Below are 18,117 nucleotides of genomic sequence, written 5' to 3'. Positions count from 1 at the left end.
CCAGGCTGAGGTAGGTGAAGGAAAAAAGAACACAGAGAAAACCCTAATACACATACAAGGCATTATGAGGCTTGTGAAACAGTCTAACACAGAGACAACTGAAATCTGAGAAAGAGAAAAGAGAATGGAGCAGGACCAATATGTAAAAATAGAGTCATATGTTCTCACTCATAGGTGGGTGTTGAACAACGAGAACACGTGGACTCAGGGAGAGGAGCATCAGGCACAGGGGACAGTTAGGGGGCATAGGAGAGAGACGATGGGGGGAAGGGAAGGGGGTGGGGAGAGAAAACATGGGGAGAAATGCCAGGTATAGTATGCACCTAAAATAAAATTAATTAATTAAAAAAGAAAAATAGAGTGGCCATGTCAATTTTCCAAAATTGACTGAAGACATCAAGTCTTAGGTTCAAGAACAATAATAAATTGTGAACAGATTAAACAACAGATTAACAAAGTAAAACCAAAGACCAGAAAAAAAATCTTCAAAGGAGCCAGTGAAGAAATGTGTATTATTTTTAAAGGGCAACAATAAACTGAAAACTGACTTCTCAACAGAAACATAGTAGCTTGGAGGCAACTGAATAATAACTTTTAAGTACTGAAAGAAAATTGCCAATGTGGCACTTCATAGCTGGGATGATTATGTTTTGAAAATGAGGGAAAAATAAAAAAAAATTTTATGACAAAAATAAAACCAGATAATTCATTATCAGTAGACCCACACTTAAAGGATATACCAAGAGAAGTTCTTCAGGCGCAAAGCAAATGACCCCACATGGAAGCACAAAGATGCCAGAATAAATGAAGACTGTTAGAAAGGTAAAATGTAAATATGTGGGTAACTCTAAATCAAGAACTACTACAAAAAATAACAGTAATACATAACGAAGTTTAAAACAGACGATGATTAAAATATACAACAATAGCAAAAAAGGAGAGATGATGGTAACTGTCACCTAAGGTGCAGGTCCTTGAAGTGGTAGAAGTACTCACTTAGACTGGATCTCAATAAGTCAGTCATGCATTTTGTAATTTCTGAGTTAATCACCAAATTATGGTTAAAAAAAACTCAACAAGGTAACAGAGAAAAACAGACTTAAAGCAAACAAACAAACAAAAGCACTTCAGAAGTCCAAAAGCAGGCAAGAGAGAAAAAATATATCTACCTTAAGGGGTAAATAGGAAGCATAGTGACATAGCATATTAAACCCAAATACATCAGTATCTACATGTAAGACGAAATTCTATAAGAAAAGATTGCCCCAAATGACAAGGGAAAAACCATATGCTGCTTACAATAAAAAACACTCTAACAACTAGGATATAAAAAGGGTGAAAGTAAAAGGATGGGAAAAGATATACCACACAACCATTAACCAAAAGAAAGTTGCTACCATATGTTAACTTGCATCCACATTAAGAATGAAGAGCACTGTAAGTGGTAAACAGATATGCAAATGTAAGACTCAATATTTTCCTCAGTTCTCCTCTTAATTTCTCTAAAAGATGAATATATAAAGCAGTAATTATAACTATATTATTGGGTCAAGTGTGTGTGGGGTATGTCTGTGTGTGTGTGTGCATGTAAGTATGTTATGTGGAGGAATGGAGCTATATTGGTGCAAAGTTTCTCTATTTTTCCAGAATTAAATTCGTGTTAATCTGAAATAATAAATTAAGATGCATATTATAGTATCCAGAGAAAGCACTAAGAAAATAACAAAAAAATTTTAAAAGAGGAATTAAAGTGGTATACTACAAAATATTCATATGACACAAAAAAGATAGTAAAGAAGGAACAGAAGAACAAAAAAGACACGAGACATCTAGAAACTAAATACCAAAGACACAAACTTAATAGCGGTGATGACTGTACCTTATAGTGGATGTACTAAAAATCACTGACTTGTACATTTTAAAATGTATTTGATGTCATGTGATTTATATCTCAATTTTTAAAATTTTTAAATAGCAGTCATACTGAATAATTACATTAAAATGTGAACGAATAAGATATACAATCAAGGGAAAATTCAACTATATGTCGTCTTTAGATTCAAGGATGCAAATAGGTTGAAAGTAAAAGAATGGAAAAAGATAAATCATGGCAACAGTAACCATAAGAGAGCTGGAGTGGCTATATTAATAAAACGAAAATAGACTTTAGGATAAATATCAATTGAGACAAAGAGGAATATATTATAATGACAAAAAGGTATATTCCTGATATATACATTCCTTATAGATTATAAATGTGTATTCATCTAACAGAACTCCAAAATACATGGAACAAAAGTCATACAAACCACAATAGAAATTAATATCAATAAAGAAAAAATTGGCAGAAAGCCACAAATACTTGGAAATCAAACACGCACTTCGAAGTAACCCACAGATCAAAGAATAAATCATAATAGATGTTAGGCAATATTTTGGAGTGAGTGAAAACAAACAACATATACAAATATATGAAATGTAGCTAAAATTGAAGGAGGAGCTAAATGTAGTTAGAGGGAAACAAATAGCTTTAAAAGACAAAATTAGGCTGGGTGCAGTGGCTCACGCCTGTAATCCCAACACTTGGGGAGGCCAAGGCCAGTGGATTGCTGGAGCCCAGGAGTTTGCGTCTAGCCTGGGCAACAGGGCAAAACCCCATCTCCACAAAAGATACACAAATTAGCTTGGTACGGTGGCACACGACTCTAGTCCTAGCTACTTGGAAGGCTGAGGAAGGAGGATCACCTGAGCCTGGGGAGGTTGAGGTGACTGTTCCACTGCATACTAGCCAGCCAGCCTGGGTGACAGAGTGAGACCTTGTCTTAAAACAAACAAACAAACAAACAAACAACTAAACTAGAAAAGAAGAAAGATGTCAAATTAATACTTTATTCCATCTTATATTAAAGGAAGAACAGACCAGGCACATTGGCTCACACCTGTAATCCCTGCGCTTTGGGAAGCCAAGGCGGGCAGCTCACGAGGTCAAGAAATCGAGACTATCCTAGCCAACATGGTGAAACCCCGTCTCTAAAAATACAAAAATTAGCTGGGCATGGTGGTGCACACCTGTCGTCCCAGCTACTCCGGAGGTTAAGGAGAATCGCTTTAACCTGGGAGGCAGAGGTTGCAGTGAGTCGAGATTGTGCCACTGCACTCCAGCCTGGTGACAAAGTGAGACTCCGCCTCAAAAAAAAAAAAAAAAAAAGAAACAGATTAAACCCAAAGCAATGGGAAAAAAGTAAGTAAAGAGATTAAAGCAGAAATCAATGGAATAAAAATAGAAAGAATAAAGAAAATTAATAAACAGGCTTTTTTTTTTTGAGACAGAGTCCGGCTCTGTCACCCAGACTGGAGTGCAATGGTGCAATCTCAGCTCAGTAAAACCTACGACTCCCCAGGTTCAAGCAATTCTCTTGCCTCAGCCTCCCCAGTAGCTAAAATTACAGGTGACTGCCACAATGCCCATCTAATTTTTTTGTATTTTTAGTAGAGACGGGTTTTCTCCATGTTGGCCAAACTGGTCTCAAACTCCTGACCTCAGGTGATCCACCCCCTTCAGCCTTCCAAAGTGCTGGGATTACAGGCATAAGCTACCATGCCTGGTCAACAGTTGGTTCTTTGAAAAGATCAACAACATTTACAAACATAGAGCTAGACTAAGTCTTTACAACAGACAATGTTGGAACAATTTGATATCAGTATATTTTAAAAAATGAACTTGGATCCATTCCATATACTATATCCAAATTTTAACTTAGAATGAATTACAGACCTACATGTGAAACATAAAACTATAAATCTTCTAGAAGAAAACAGAACAAAATAATTGTGACCTTGAGTTACATAAATCATTTTTAGTATGACACCAAAAACATAATCCATAAAAGAACACAAATCGATAAATTGGACTTCATCTAAGTTAAAACTTCTCTCTTTCCAGAGATGCTTTTGTATCAAAACTGCACATGTACCACCTAAATTTATTAATATGTTTTAAAAGACACTCTTAAGGGGGATAAAAAGACAAGCTAGAGTCTGAAAGAAAGTATTTTCAAAGCAAATATCTGGTAAATGACTTGTATCTCAAACATATTTTTAAAGACTCTCAAGGCTTAGGCTGGTCATGGTGGCTCATGCCTGTAATTTCAGCACTTTGGGAGGCTGAGGTGGGTGCACTTGAGGCTAGGAGTTTGAGACCAGCCTGACCAACATGGTGAAACCCCATCTCTACTAAAAATACAAAAATTAGCTGGGTATGGTGGCAGATGCCTGTAGTCACAGCTACTTGGGAGGCTGAGGCAGGGGAATCACTTGAGCCCAGAAGGCAGAGGTTGCAGTGACCTGAGATCGTGCCACTGCACTTTAGCCTGGGTGACAGACACTCAAGTCTCAATAGTAAAAAAGCCAAACAACCCAATTAGAAAATAGGCAAAAGATTTAAGCAGATACTTCATCAAAGAAAATATATAAGTAGCAAATAAGGACATAAAAAGATAGTCAACATTATTATTTATTAGGGAAATGCAAATTAAAACTACAAGATACCATTACATACCTATCATAATGGCTAGAATTTAACAAACTAACAATATCAAGTGTTGGTGAGGATGTGAGGAACTAGAATTCTCATACATTACTATTTGGAAAGTATACAGTACAATCACTTGGAAAATAGTGTGACATTTTCTGAAAAAGTTAATCATACACTTACCATGAGATCCAGCCATTTTACTCTTAATTTACCAAAGAAAATAGCATACATCTATATAAGGATTTACACATGAATGATGTATTTGTGGTAGCCAAAAACTAGAAACAATCCAAGTGGCCCTCATTACTGGTGAATGGACATTGTAATATATCCATACAATGGCATATTACTCAGCAACAAAAAGGAATGAACTACTGATACACGTAACAAGCTGAGTCAACCTAAAAAAATTATGCTGAAGGAAAGATGCCAACTGCCACCCCCAAAAGCACTGTACATATTGTATAGTTTCTTTTATATAAGAAGTACAAACTAATTATAGTGACAAAAAAACAGAACAAGGGATAATGGGGAAAAAAGTGTGATTACAAAAAGGGCAAGAGGAAACTTTTGGGATGGGTATATTCACTATATTGACTGTAGTAATGGTTTTACAGGTGTATACATGTGTCAAAACATCACAGCATACAGTGTAATTTATTGCATATAAATTATACAATACACACACACATACACACACACCCCTGACTCATACAGGTTTTATTTTATTTATTTTTTGACACAAGAGTCTTACTCTGTTACTATGGCTGGAGTACAATGGCATGATCTTGGCTCACTGCAGCCTCCACCTCCCAGATGTGATATAGCTAGCCTAGAGTTAGAACCTGTACACTGCCATTTTATAAAGGACAAAACTGTTTCCATTCTCCTCACAATGAATGCTAACCTCGGCCTCTGTGAAACTGCTAAAATGCCAAAAGGTAAAGCTGCATACTTTCTCTTATCTGTAACTGCCAGAATTGCTGGCCTTTGATCACCAGTAATAGCCAGAGTAAGCACCCCCGGATAATTCCATTCTGGCGCCAAGTAACCCCTACCCAGATGATGTGTAAGCAAATGGTTATCTTAACTTCTGTAAATCTCTCAAAGTGTCAAGCACATCCTCTAGCCCTTGGAATGTCCAGAGCCCATTACCCTCCTCTCTACCCAGGAGGTGATTTACAGCCCCCTGAAATGTCTGAAGACTTTCATCTCATCTCCTTAGCCCCACTCCCAAAGTAGTTCAGTGGGTATAAAAAGGTCTTGTCTCTCTTCTTTCGGGACCACGGGTTTGGAGAGATGTGAGTCCTCTGTGGTCGCTGGCAATAAATCCTGCAATTTGGCATACTTTTGTCTTGGTGTTGACTTTCTGTGCTCAGTCCGATACAACACAGGTTCAAGCAATTCTTGTGCCTCAGCCTCCCAGTAGCTGGGACCTGGCTGATTTTTTTTTTTTTTTTTTTTTTTTTTTTTTTTTTTTAGTAGAGATACGGTTTTACCATGTGGGCCAGGATGGTCACTCCTGACCTGAGGTGATCTGCCTGCCTCAAACTCCCAAACTGCTGGGATTATAGGTGTGAGCCACCACACCCAGCCGTCTTACAGGTTTTTAAATAGCTCTGAAAATATTTAATAATGATGAGTGTGTCATTTTAAAATTAGCAAATTCTGTTGTGTCAGAAGAGAAGTACAGGGCTCCTGTACAGAAGAGAAGTCCAACACCAGGGCTACTTAAAATATTTCCTATGGTGGGATTCTGATATCTGCAGTAAATCTAGCTACTCCAGTGCCAATTGCTTACTATTGCTGCTATGGAAACTAAAAGTAATGGCAGAGCAGGCAGTTGAAATCAAGCAAAGAAAGCAAAACTAATCCCTTGTTATGCAGAATGAAAAATAACCTTTTTGAAACACTTTGATATTCACTGAAAAAGGTCCCAGAAGTTATCACATCCCAATTATTTTCCAAAAGGAAAAATATCTTCAAGTTTTAGATAAAATAATCTGCACTAATATAAAGCTAAAAAAAATACCACCTTTGCTCTTACAGAATCTTGTTTCCGTGGTAAAATTTTTTAAAATTTTGACTTATTTTAGCTTCAGGGGGTACACGTGCAGGTTTGTTTCATGGGTATATTGTATGATGTTGAGATTTGGGGTACAAATGATCCAGTCACCCAGGTAGTGAGCACAGTACCCAACAGGTAGTTTTTCAGCCCTTATCCTCCTTCCTCTCTCTCTCCCCTCTAGTGATTCTCATTGTCTATTGTTAAGTCCATGTGTACTCAATGGTTAGCTCTCACTTCTAAGTGAGAACATGTGGTATTTGGTTTTCTGTTCATACACTAATTCACTTGGGATAATGGCCTCCAGCTGCATCCTTGTTGCTGTAAAGGACCTGATTTCTTTCTTTTTATGGCTGCATAGCATTCCATGATGTATATGTACCACATTTTTAAAATCTAAGCCATGATTTAATTTAATTTATGCTTTTGCCATGAATTAAAAATATCCCTTGTCTCTGTCTGAGGCATCTTATATATTCTGCCAGCATCTATAAAACGGTAACAAACTAGCTTGTTAGCTTGCAAGCAGGGTAAAATCTCAGACTTTTCACAGTTCTTGACAGGCATTATCTGCTAAAGTTGAAGATATTCATAACCTGTAACTCCTAAATGTATACTCAACAGAAATGCATGGGATCTCTATTAAGAGACTTATACAAGAATGCTTATGACAGCATTTAAAAAAACTTTATTCTCTGGGGCTGGATGCAGTGGCTCACATCTGTAATCCGAGGCCCAGGCGGGCGGATCATGAGGTCAGAAGATCAAGACCATCCTGGCCAACTTGGTGAAATTCCATCTCTACTAAAAATACAAAAAAAATTAGCTGGGTGTGGTGGCACATGCCTGTAGTCCCAGCTACTAGGGAGGTTGAGGCAGGAGAATTGCTTGAACCCAGGAGGCAGAGATTGCAGTGAGCTGAGATTGTGCCACTGCACTACAGCCTAGGCAACAGTGAGAGACTCTGTCTAGAAAAAAAAAATTTACTCTTCATACTCTTGTTTTTCTTTTTAATCCTGCCTCTCAAGACTAGAATAGTTCATAGATTAGAGTTGGAGGTCACAGTATGAACTCATTGTTAACTTACTATATATACAGATGAATACACATAGAAATATCTTATAAAGTCATGTGCTGCATATTGACTGTTCAGTCAACAATGGACTTCACATATGACTACTGGTGGTGTCACAAAATTATAACACTGTATTTTTACTTTTTTTTTACATTAGATATGTTTAGATACACAGGGTGCTAGCAACAAGTAAACCTAGCACCCAGATTTTGGTTTCTAAATAGCATTCTCCAAAAAAGAAACCAGGGCTCCTTGGAGAAATGGCTGATTCTAGGACTGGGACAGGAAGCATACAAGATGACCAAGAGAATTTTATAGTGCCAAAAAGTAAGAAAGTACTTAAAAACAAAAACAAAATCCCACACATATGGCATTGATAGGCGTGTGTCATAAAATCAGAGGAACCAACTGAAAACGCTCCCCATGGCTAAAGCTGGAACAATTTGAACAAAAAAATAAATAAAATAGCATTATAATCCAAAGTATAAAATGAATATTCATGAGTCTTTACTGATATAAATAAATGTTTGAACAAACCAATAAATGGAGAAGAGACAAATCTGTACAGAATAATTCCAAATAATTTATGTACATATACTCCAACCTCAAGAACAGAAGCATAGACTTGGGCACAGTGGCACACTGTGGCACCAGCTACTCAGGAGGCTGAAGCAGGAGATTGCTTAAGACCGAGAGTTTGAGGCTGTAGTGCATTATCTTTGCACCTGTGAATAACCACTGCACTCTAGCCTGGGCAACAGAGCAAGGCCCTTCTCTAAAAATATTAAAGAGTGGGGGCGGGGAATATAACTCTCCCTTCCTTTGGTGTGGCTGCACATATGACTTCCTTCCAAAGAGTACATACAGTATGGAGAGTGGGAAGTATCCACATTAGAGAAGCCTGACAAACACTACTTCAGCTAAGTGGTCAAAGTCTACATCAATAGTAACAAATCATGTTGATAGTATATACCTTCGATATGATGTAGTCTTCCTTTCAATAACCTATAGCCCAGTCCTATAATGAGGAAAACATCAAATTCCATTAATATAGCATCTCAAAGCCCTCAAGATCACCAAGATTAAGTAAGTCTCAAGAACTGTCACAACCAAGAGGAACCTAAGGAAACATTACAACTAAACGTAATGTAGTATCTTCACTGGGATCTTGGAACAGAAAGAAAGACTAAGGTAAAAACGAAGGGAATCTGAATAAACTACAGACTTTAGCTAATTGTAATGTAGCAACACTGGTTCATTAATTGTAAAAACCATACCATACTGAGATGTTAATAATGGGGGCAACGGGTGTAAGATGTTCATGATGGGGGAAATTGGATTAGGGTATGTGGGAATACTCTGCACTATTTTCTCAATTGTTCTGTAAACCTAAAATGGTTCTAAAAAATGAAGTCTATTTTAAAAGTCCTACTTCTTAAAGGCCCATTAGAATTCTGCCTCCTCCAGAAACCATCCCTGATCTCCTCAAACTAAATAAGACTTCTCCTTATTCAGAATCTGCCTTACACCTTTATTGATCACTTAACTATATTTTGTCCAATATCATTGTTTATAATGCATTTCATTTTCTTTACTAAATCATACATTTCTTGATGTCAACCAAGTTTATGTTCTCCATGTTACTAATACACAAGCAGTTCAAAGCAAAATTGAGAAACCAATTAATCCAAGTGAAAGTAACTTTCAGGATAGGTACAATGGCTAACACCCGTAATCCCAGCACTTTGGGAGGCCGAGGCAGGTGGATTACTTGAGGTCAGGAATTTGAGATAAGCCTGGCCAGCACAGTGAAACCCCATCTCTACTAAAAATGCAAAAATCAGCCGGGTGTGGTGGTGAACACCTGTAATACCAGCTACTGGGAGGCTGAGGCAGGAGAACTGCTTGAACCCAGGAGGTAGAGTTTGCAATGAGCTGAGATTGCACCACTGCACTCCAGCCTGGGTGACAGAATAAGACTCTGTCTTTAAAAAAAAAAAAAAAAAATTCTAGCAAGAAGGCTGCATAGGAACAGCTCCAGTGTGTAGCTCCCAGTGAGAGCGACACAGAAGGCAGGTGATCTCCACATTTCCAACTGAGGTGCCTAGTTCATCTCATTAGGACCGGTTATACAGTGGGTGCAGCCCAAGGAGAGTGAGCTGAAGCAGGGTGGTGTGTCGCCTTACCCTGGAAGTGAAAGGGGCCAAGGAACTCCCTCTCCTAGCCAAGGGAAGTCATTAGGGACTTTTCCTGGCACTCTGGCTCAGACCTTAGCTTTTCCCATGGTCTTCACAACCCACAACCAGAGCTTTTTCCAGTCTTCACAGTCAGAGGAGATTCCCTCTGGTGCCTACAACACCAGAAACCTGGGTTTCCAGCACAAAACTAGGTGGCTGTTTGGGAAGACACTGAGCTACCCACAGCAGTTTTTTTTTAATAACATAGTAATGCCTGGAACACCAGCGAGACAGAACCACTCATTCCCCTGAAAAAAGGGGCTGAAGCCAGGAAGCCAAGTGATCTGGCTCAGTGGGTTCCATCCCAAGAAGACCAGCAAGCTGAGATCTACTGGCTTGAAATCCTCACAGTCACCACAGCAATCTCACCTCAAACTGGGATGTTTGAGCTCGGTGGGGGATTGGACATCTGCCATAGCTGAGGCTCTGCTAGGTGGTTTTAACCTCACCTCTGTAAACAAAGTCACCAGAAAGTTTATATAGTGAATGGACAGAGCCTGTGGCAGCTCAGCAAGGCAACTGCAGACAGATTGTGTCACTAGACTCACTCCTCACTGGGCAGGGCATCTCTGAAAAAAGGCAGCAGCCCATCAGGGACTTATAAATAAAATCCCCACCTTCCTGGGACAGAGCACCTGGGAAAAGGGACAGTTGTGGGTACAGCTTCAGCAGACTTAAAAGTCCCCACCTGGCAGCTCTGAAGGAAGCAACAGATTTCCCAGGACAGCACTCAAGCTCTGATAAGGGACAGACTGCCTTCTCAGGTGGCTCACTGACCCCTCCATGTATCCTGACTGAGAAACACCTCCCAACAGGGCTGACAGACACCTCATACAGGAAAGCTCTGGCTGGCATCTGGCAGGTACCCTTCTGGGACAAAGCCACAAGATGAAGGAACAAGTGGCAATCTATGCTGTTCTGCAGCTCCCACTGGTGATTCCCAGGCAAGCAGGGTCTGGAGTGGACCTCCAGTAAGGGGCCTACTGTTAGAAGGAAAGCTAACAAACAGAAAGAAATAGTTTCAACATCAACTGAAAGAATGTCCACTCAGAGATCCCATCCAAAGGTCATCAACCTCAAAGACCAAAAGTAGATAAATCCACAAAGATGGGAAGAAACCAGAGCAAAAAGGCTGAAATCTCCAAAAACCAGAATGCCTCTTCTCCTCCAAGGGATCACAACTCCTCACCAGGAGGGAACAAAACTGGATGGAGAATGAGTTTGATGAATTGACAGAAGCAGGCTTCAGAAGGTGGGTAATAACAAACTTCTCTAAGCTAAAGGAGCATGTTCTAGCTCAATGCAAGGAAGCTAAGAACCTTAAAAAAAGATTAGACAAAATGCTAACTAGAATAACCAGCATGGAGAAGAACATAAATGACCTGATGGAGCTGAAAAACACAGCACAAGAACTTCATGAAGCATACATGAGTTTCAATATTTAAATCGATCAAGCAGAAGAAAGGATATCAAAGACTGAATATCAGTTCAATGAAATAAACTGAGAAGGTAAGATTAGAGAAAAAAGTGAAAATAAATGAACAAAGCCTCAAAGAAATATGATATTATGTGAAAAGACCAAATCTATGTTTGATTGGTATACCTGAAACTGATGGGGAAAATGAAACCAAGCTGGAAAACACTCTTCAGGATATTATCCAGGAGTACTTTCCCAACCTAGCAAGACAGGCCAACATTCAAATTCAGGAAATACACAGAATACCACAAAGATATTCCTCGAAAAGAACAACCCTAAGACAAATAATCATTAGATTCACCAGGGTTGAAATGAAGGAAAAATGCTAAGGGCAGCCAGAGAGAAAGGTTGGGTTATCTACAATAGGAAGCCCATCAAACTCACAGTGGATCTCTCAGCAGAAACCCTGCAAGGCACAACAGAGTGGGGGCCAATATTCAACAACCTTAAAGAAAAGAATTTTCAACCCAGAATTTAATATCCAGCCAAACTAAGCTTCAGAAGTGAAGGAGAAATAAAATGCTTTAAGAACAAGCAACTGCTGAGAGACGTTGTCACCACCAGGTCTACCTTACAAGAGCTCCAGAAGGAAGCACTAAACATGAAAAGGAACAATCAGTAACAGCCACTGCAAAAACATACCAAATTGTAAAGACCATCAATACTATGAAGAAACTGCATGAACTAACAGGCAAAACAACTAGCTAGCATCATCACAGCAGGATAAAATTCACACATAACAATATTAACCTTAAATATAAATAGGCTAAATACCTCAATTAAAAGACACAGACTGGCTAATTGGACAGAGGGTCAAGATCCATTGGTGTGCTGTATTCAGGAAACCCATCTCGCATGCAAAGACACACATAGGCTCAAAATAAAAGGATGAAGGAAGATTTACCAAGCAAATGGAAAAAAAAAAAAAAGGCAGGAACTGCAATCCTAGTCTCTGATGAAACAGATTTTAAACCAACAAAGATCAAAAGAGACAACGAAGGGCATTACATAATGGTAAAGACATCAGTGCAACAAGAAGAGATAACTATCCTAAATATATATGCACCCAATACAGGAGCACCCAGATACATAAAGCAAATCCTTAATGATCTACAAAGAGACTTAGACTCAATACAATAATAGTGGGAGACTAACACCCACTGTCAATATTAGACAGATCAATGAGAGAAAATTAGTAAGGATATCCAGGACTTGAATTTAGATCTGGACCAAGCAGACCTATTAGACAGCTCCAGAATTCTCCACCCCAAATCCATAGAATATACATTCTTCTTTGCACCACATCACACTTATTCTAAAATTGACCACATAATTGGAAGTAAAACACTCCTCAGTAAAGAAAAGAAATCATAACAGTCTCTCAAACCACAGTGCAATAAAATTGTAACTCAGGATTAAGAAACTCACTCAAAACCACACAACTACATGGAAACTGAACAACCTGCTCCTAAATGACTGCTGGATAAAAAATTAAATGAAGGCAGAAATAAAGATGTTCTTTGAAACCAATGAGACCAAAGGCACAATGTACCAGAATCTCTAGTACACATTTAAAGCAGTGTCTAGAGGGAAATTTATACCACTAAATGCCCACAAGAGAAACGAAGAAAGATCTAAAATCAACGAAGAAAGATCTAAAATCAACAACCTCATGTCGCAATTAAAAGAACTAGAGGAGCAAGAACAAACAAATTCAAAGGATAGGAGAAAACAAGAAATAACTAAGATCAGAGCAGAACTGAAGGAGATAGAGACACAAAAAACCCTTCACAAAAAATAAATCCAGGAGCTGGTTTTTTGAAAAGATCAACAAAATGGATAGACTGCTAGCCAGGCTAATAAAGAAGAAGAGAAGAATCAAATAGATGCAATAAAAAGTGATAAAGGGGATATCACCACCAATCCCACAGAAATTCAAACTACCATCAGAGAATACTACAAACACCTCTATGCAAATAAACCAGTAAATCTAGAAGAAATGGATAAATTCCTGGACACATACACTCTCCCAAGACTAAACCAGGAAGAAGTCGAATTGCTTAATAGACCAATAACAAGGTCTAAAATTGAGGCAGCATTTAATAGCCTACCAACCAAAAAAAGTCCAGGACCAGACAGGTTCACAGCCGAATTCTACCAGAGGTACAAAGAGGAGCTGGTACCATTCCTTCTGAAACAATTCCAGACAACAAAAAAAGAGGGAATCCTCTCTAACTCATTTTATGAGACCATCATCATCCTGATACCAAAACCTGGCAGAGACACAACTAAAAAAGAAAATTTCAGGCCAATATCCATGATGAACATTAATGCAAAAATCCTCAATAAAATGCTGGCAAACTGAAATACAGCACATCAAAGAGCTTATCCTTCACAATCAAGTTGGCTTCATCCCTGGGATGCAAGTCTGGTTCAACATACAGAAATCAGTAAATGTAATCCATCATATAAACAGAACCAAACACAAAAACCACATGATTATCTCAATGGATGCAGAGAAGACCTTTCACAAAATTCAACAGCCCTTTATGATAAAAATTCTCAATAAACTAGGTATCAATGGAACACGTCTCAAAATAATAAGAGCTATTTATGACAAAACCATAGCCAATATACTGAATGGGAAAAACCTGGAAACATTCTCTTTGAAAACCAGCACAAGACAAAGATGCCCTCTCTCATCACTCTTATTCAACATAGTATTGGAAATTCTGGCCAGGGCAATCAGGCAAAAGAAGAAATAATGGATATTCAAATAGGAAAAGAGAAAGTCAAATTGTCTCTATTTGCAGATGACATCATTGTATATTTAGAAGACCCCATTGTCTCAGCCCAAAAATTTCCTTAAGCTGATAAGCAACTTCAGCAAAGTCTCAGGATACAAAATCAATGTGCAAAAATCACAAGCATTCCTATACACCAAAAACAGACAGCCAAATCATGAGTGAACTCCCATTCACAATTGCTACAAAGAGAATAAAATACCTAGAAATACAACTTACAAGGGATATGAAGGACTTTTCAAGGAGAACTACAAGCCACTGCTCACAGAAATAAGAGAGGACACAAACAGATGGACAAAAATTCCATGCTCATGGTTAGGAAGAATCAATATCATGAAAATGGCCATACTGCCCAAAGTAATTTACAAATTCAATGCTATCTCCATCAAGCTACCATTGACTTTCTTCACAGAATTGGAAAAAAAAACATCGTAAATTTCATATGGAACCAAAAAAGAGCCCATATAAGCCAAGACAATTCGAAATGAAAAAAAAAACAAAAAACAAAAAACAAAGCTGAAGGCACCATGCTACCTGACTTTATACTACAAGGCTACAGTAATCAAAACAGCATGGTACTGGTACCAAAACAGATATATAGACCAATGGAACAGAACACAGGCCTCAGAAATAATGCCACACATCTACAACCATCTGATTTTTGACAAACCTGACAAAAACAAGCAATGGGGAAAGGATTCCCTATTTAATAAATGGTGTTGGGAAAACTGGCTAGCCATATGCAGAAAGCTGAAACTGGATCCCTTCCTTAGAGCTTACACAAAAATTAACTCCAGACAAACTAAAGATTTAACCATAAGACCTAGCACCATAATAATCCTAGAAGAAAACCCAGGCAATACCATTCAGGAAATAGGCATGGGCAAGGACTTCATGTCTAAAACACCAAAAGCAATGGCAACAAAAGCCAAAATTGACAAATGCGATCTAAGTATAGTAAAGAGCTTCTGCACAGCAAAAGAAACTATCATTAGGGTGAAATGGCAACCAACAGAATGGGAAAAAAATTTTTTGCAATCTACCCATCTGACAAAAAGCTAATATCCAGAATCTACAAAGAATTTAAACCTCTTCACAAGAAAAAAACAAACGACCCCATCAAAAAGTGGGCAAAGGATATGAATAGACACTTCTCAAAAGAAGACATTTATGCAGCCAACAAACATGAAGAAAAGTTCATCAATGGCCATAAGAGAAATGCAAATCAAAACCACACTGAGATACCATCTCATGCCAGTTAGAATAGCAACCTTTAAAAAATCAAGAGACAACAGATGCTGGAGAGGAGGTAGACAGGAATGCTTTTACACTGTTGGTGAGAGTGTAAATTAGTTCAAACGTTGTGGAGAACAGTGTAGTGATTCCTCAAGGATCTAGAACCAGAAATACCATTTGACCCAGCAATCCCATTACTGGGTATATACCCTAAGGATTATAAATCATTCTATTATAAGGACACATGTACACATATGTTTATTTTGGCACTGTTCACAATAGCAACGACTTGGAACCAACCCAAATGCCCATCAATGATAGACTAAAGAAAATGTGGCACATATACACCATATTATGCAGCCATAAAAAATGATAGTTCATGTCCTTTGCAGGAATGTGGATAAAGCTGGAAACCATGATTCTCAGCAAACTGACACAAAGACAGAAAACCAAACACTGCATGCTCTCACTCATAAGTGAGTGTTGAACAATGACAACATGTGGACACAGGGAGGGGAACATCACACAGTGGGGCCTGTTAGGGGCTGGGGGGCTAGGGAGGGATAGCATTAGGAAAAATACCTAATGTAGATGATGGGGTGATGGATGCAGCAAACCACCATGGCACGTGTATACCTATGTAACAAACCTGCATGTTCCACACATGTACCCCAGAACTTAAAGTATAATAAAAAAAGAAAATCACTGTCAGTGATAAGTTAACATCTCCCAAGGTGATTTCCTTCTTTTGAACAACTTTAATAATTAGAAAATTCTTCTTGCTGATTTGAAACCAGCTGCTCTATAATTTCATCATTTAGTGCATGAATGAATGAATGACAAGTTAACTAGCTCCATAAGAGCAGGGACACATTCTGTTTTACCTTATTCAGCACCTGGCACTCAGTAGTCACTCAAAAATCATCTGTGAATGAGTAAATGGTGAGTTCACTGGGGGAAGGGCTTCAACTTCTATAACCCCTCTCCACAGACACACAATTGCCTGTCTAGCTAATGACAGTTTACTTGCTAATACACCCATATAGCTATTAATACATATATTGAAGGGTTACAAGAACTTTTTGGAATAGTTACTGGTTACCATGTGGATACGTATGTGTGTGTCTATCAGTAATCTATATTCAATTAAATCTAATATGTAAATCTTCATTTAAATCTAGCAAAATGTGAATATTCATTTAAATCTTCATACGTTTATACATAGGTTTTAAAAACAATTCAAACTAAAGGTAAGAGAAGTAATCACGTACATAAATAGGTGAGAAAGGAGTTAGGGTCAGTAGTGTCCCAAGTCCCAGTTAAAGGTGAGGAATGAATCAGAAACCTGGGGCAGGGTCAGTGCCTCCTCAGTATTTCTGGGGAAAAGCTCCTGGACCAGCTGCCAAGCTGGGACTGTGTGACTTTGGGCAAATCACGTCACCTCTGGTTGGGTTGCGTCATTACCTGAAAACAAAAAGCTTCTAAAGTGGGAGCTGAAAGCTGAGCGCATAAGGACGGAGGGGAGCGGTAGGCGTGGGTTCCCCAGGAGGCTGGAGAGTGGAGGAGGAACAATCACTAATAGGCACCTGGAGGACGACAGAATCTGGACAACAAACACCCTGACACGAGTTTACCTATGTAACACACCTGCACACAGACCCCTGAGCCGAAAATAAAAGTTAAATAAAAAATAAAAACAAAAAGCTTGGACCCAATGGCCTCTTAACCAGTTCCAAGGCCCTGGTATCCTGGGCTTCTGTTGCTACTATTTTGTTTGTTTTTTTCCAAGCCCTAGAGTGTGTGTGAATTTCAGTAAATTTAACACGGCCCCACCGTCTCCAGCAAGTCAGCTCAGTCTCCTCACGCGTCCAGTGAGGTGTTGCCTACAAGCATCTCCAAGGTCTCTTCCATTCTTTAGTTTTTGGAGTGACCAACAAAGCCTAAAGCAAATAAAATTTACACTTGCTGCTGGGTGACAGGGCTTCTGACAGGGAAAACCCCAAGTGAGCCATTTCCACACCGGATTCTCAAGGAGAAAGCAGGGTGGGCAGGATCTCCCCTCGCCCGCCAAAGCCCTGAGGTAAAGCTCAGCTCAACAAGTCTCAGGGCCCACCAGCTGAAGAACGAAGAAAAAATGTCAAGAGACAGGTCTGCCGAGGCCTCATCGCCAGCGCTGCAAACCCACCTGCTCATCAAGTCCTCAGAGACGGCTCAGGGTTTCCCAAACTTCCAGAACGTTCTGCAGCAGTCAAAGACACCACCGGCCTGGCGGGCGGCCCAGGCTGCTTGTGGCGGGGATCTGCATCTGCTAGGCCTCTGCGCAGCCGCAGATCCCATGAACCTTTTTGGAGCTTCTGGCTCCTTAGAGCCGGGTTTGCAGGAAGCCGGAAGTGGTTAAGAAAGTGCAAGTTTTTTTTTTTTGCGTGTTAGACTCAGTTGTCCGGAATTGATTTTCACAGTTCCTTAAAATTCAGGCTCAGTTCTTGGGTTACTATTATTTGCAACATAAAATCAAAGCGACCTTAAGTTTATCCAAATTTTGAAAAAGATAGATTTTATGAGCAGCTAAAGGACATACGGGGGCCTGTGTGTTTGCTTTTTAGGCCTCGATTATTTTCAGACCTAATTGAAGCTCAGAGATTTATTAAGTGTCACAATCATAAAAATGTAAAAAGACAACAAAGAAACA

General features: G+C 39.1%; 1 protein-coding gene across 1 annotated transcript in view; it reads right to left on the bottom strand.

The window, feature by feature from the left end:
- C7H1orf146 (chromosome 7 C1orf146 homolog) overlaps positions 1-17,748 on the bottom strand; it is a 36,140-nt gene extending 18,392 nt beyond the window's left edge. The window contains exon 1 of the mRNA XM_035252137.3: positions 17,614-17,748. The gene's annotated coding sequence lies outside the window, so the exon portion shown is untranslated. The remainder of the gene's footprint in view (positions 1-17,613) is intronic.
- Positions 17,749-18,117: the final 369 nt, after the last annotated feature.

This window comes from Callithrix jacchus, chromosome 7 (genome assembly GCF_049354715.1).
Source record: "Callithrix jacchus isolate 240 chromosome 7, calJac240_pri, whole genome shotgun sequence".
In the NCBI taxonomy this organism is placed as follows: domain Eukaryota; kingdom Metazoa; phylum Chordata; class Mammalia; order Primates; family Cebidae; genus Callithrix; species Callithrix jacchus.
Note: the sequence above shows the minus strand (reverse complement) of the source record. Positions and strands in the feature narration are given on the sequence as shown.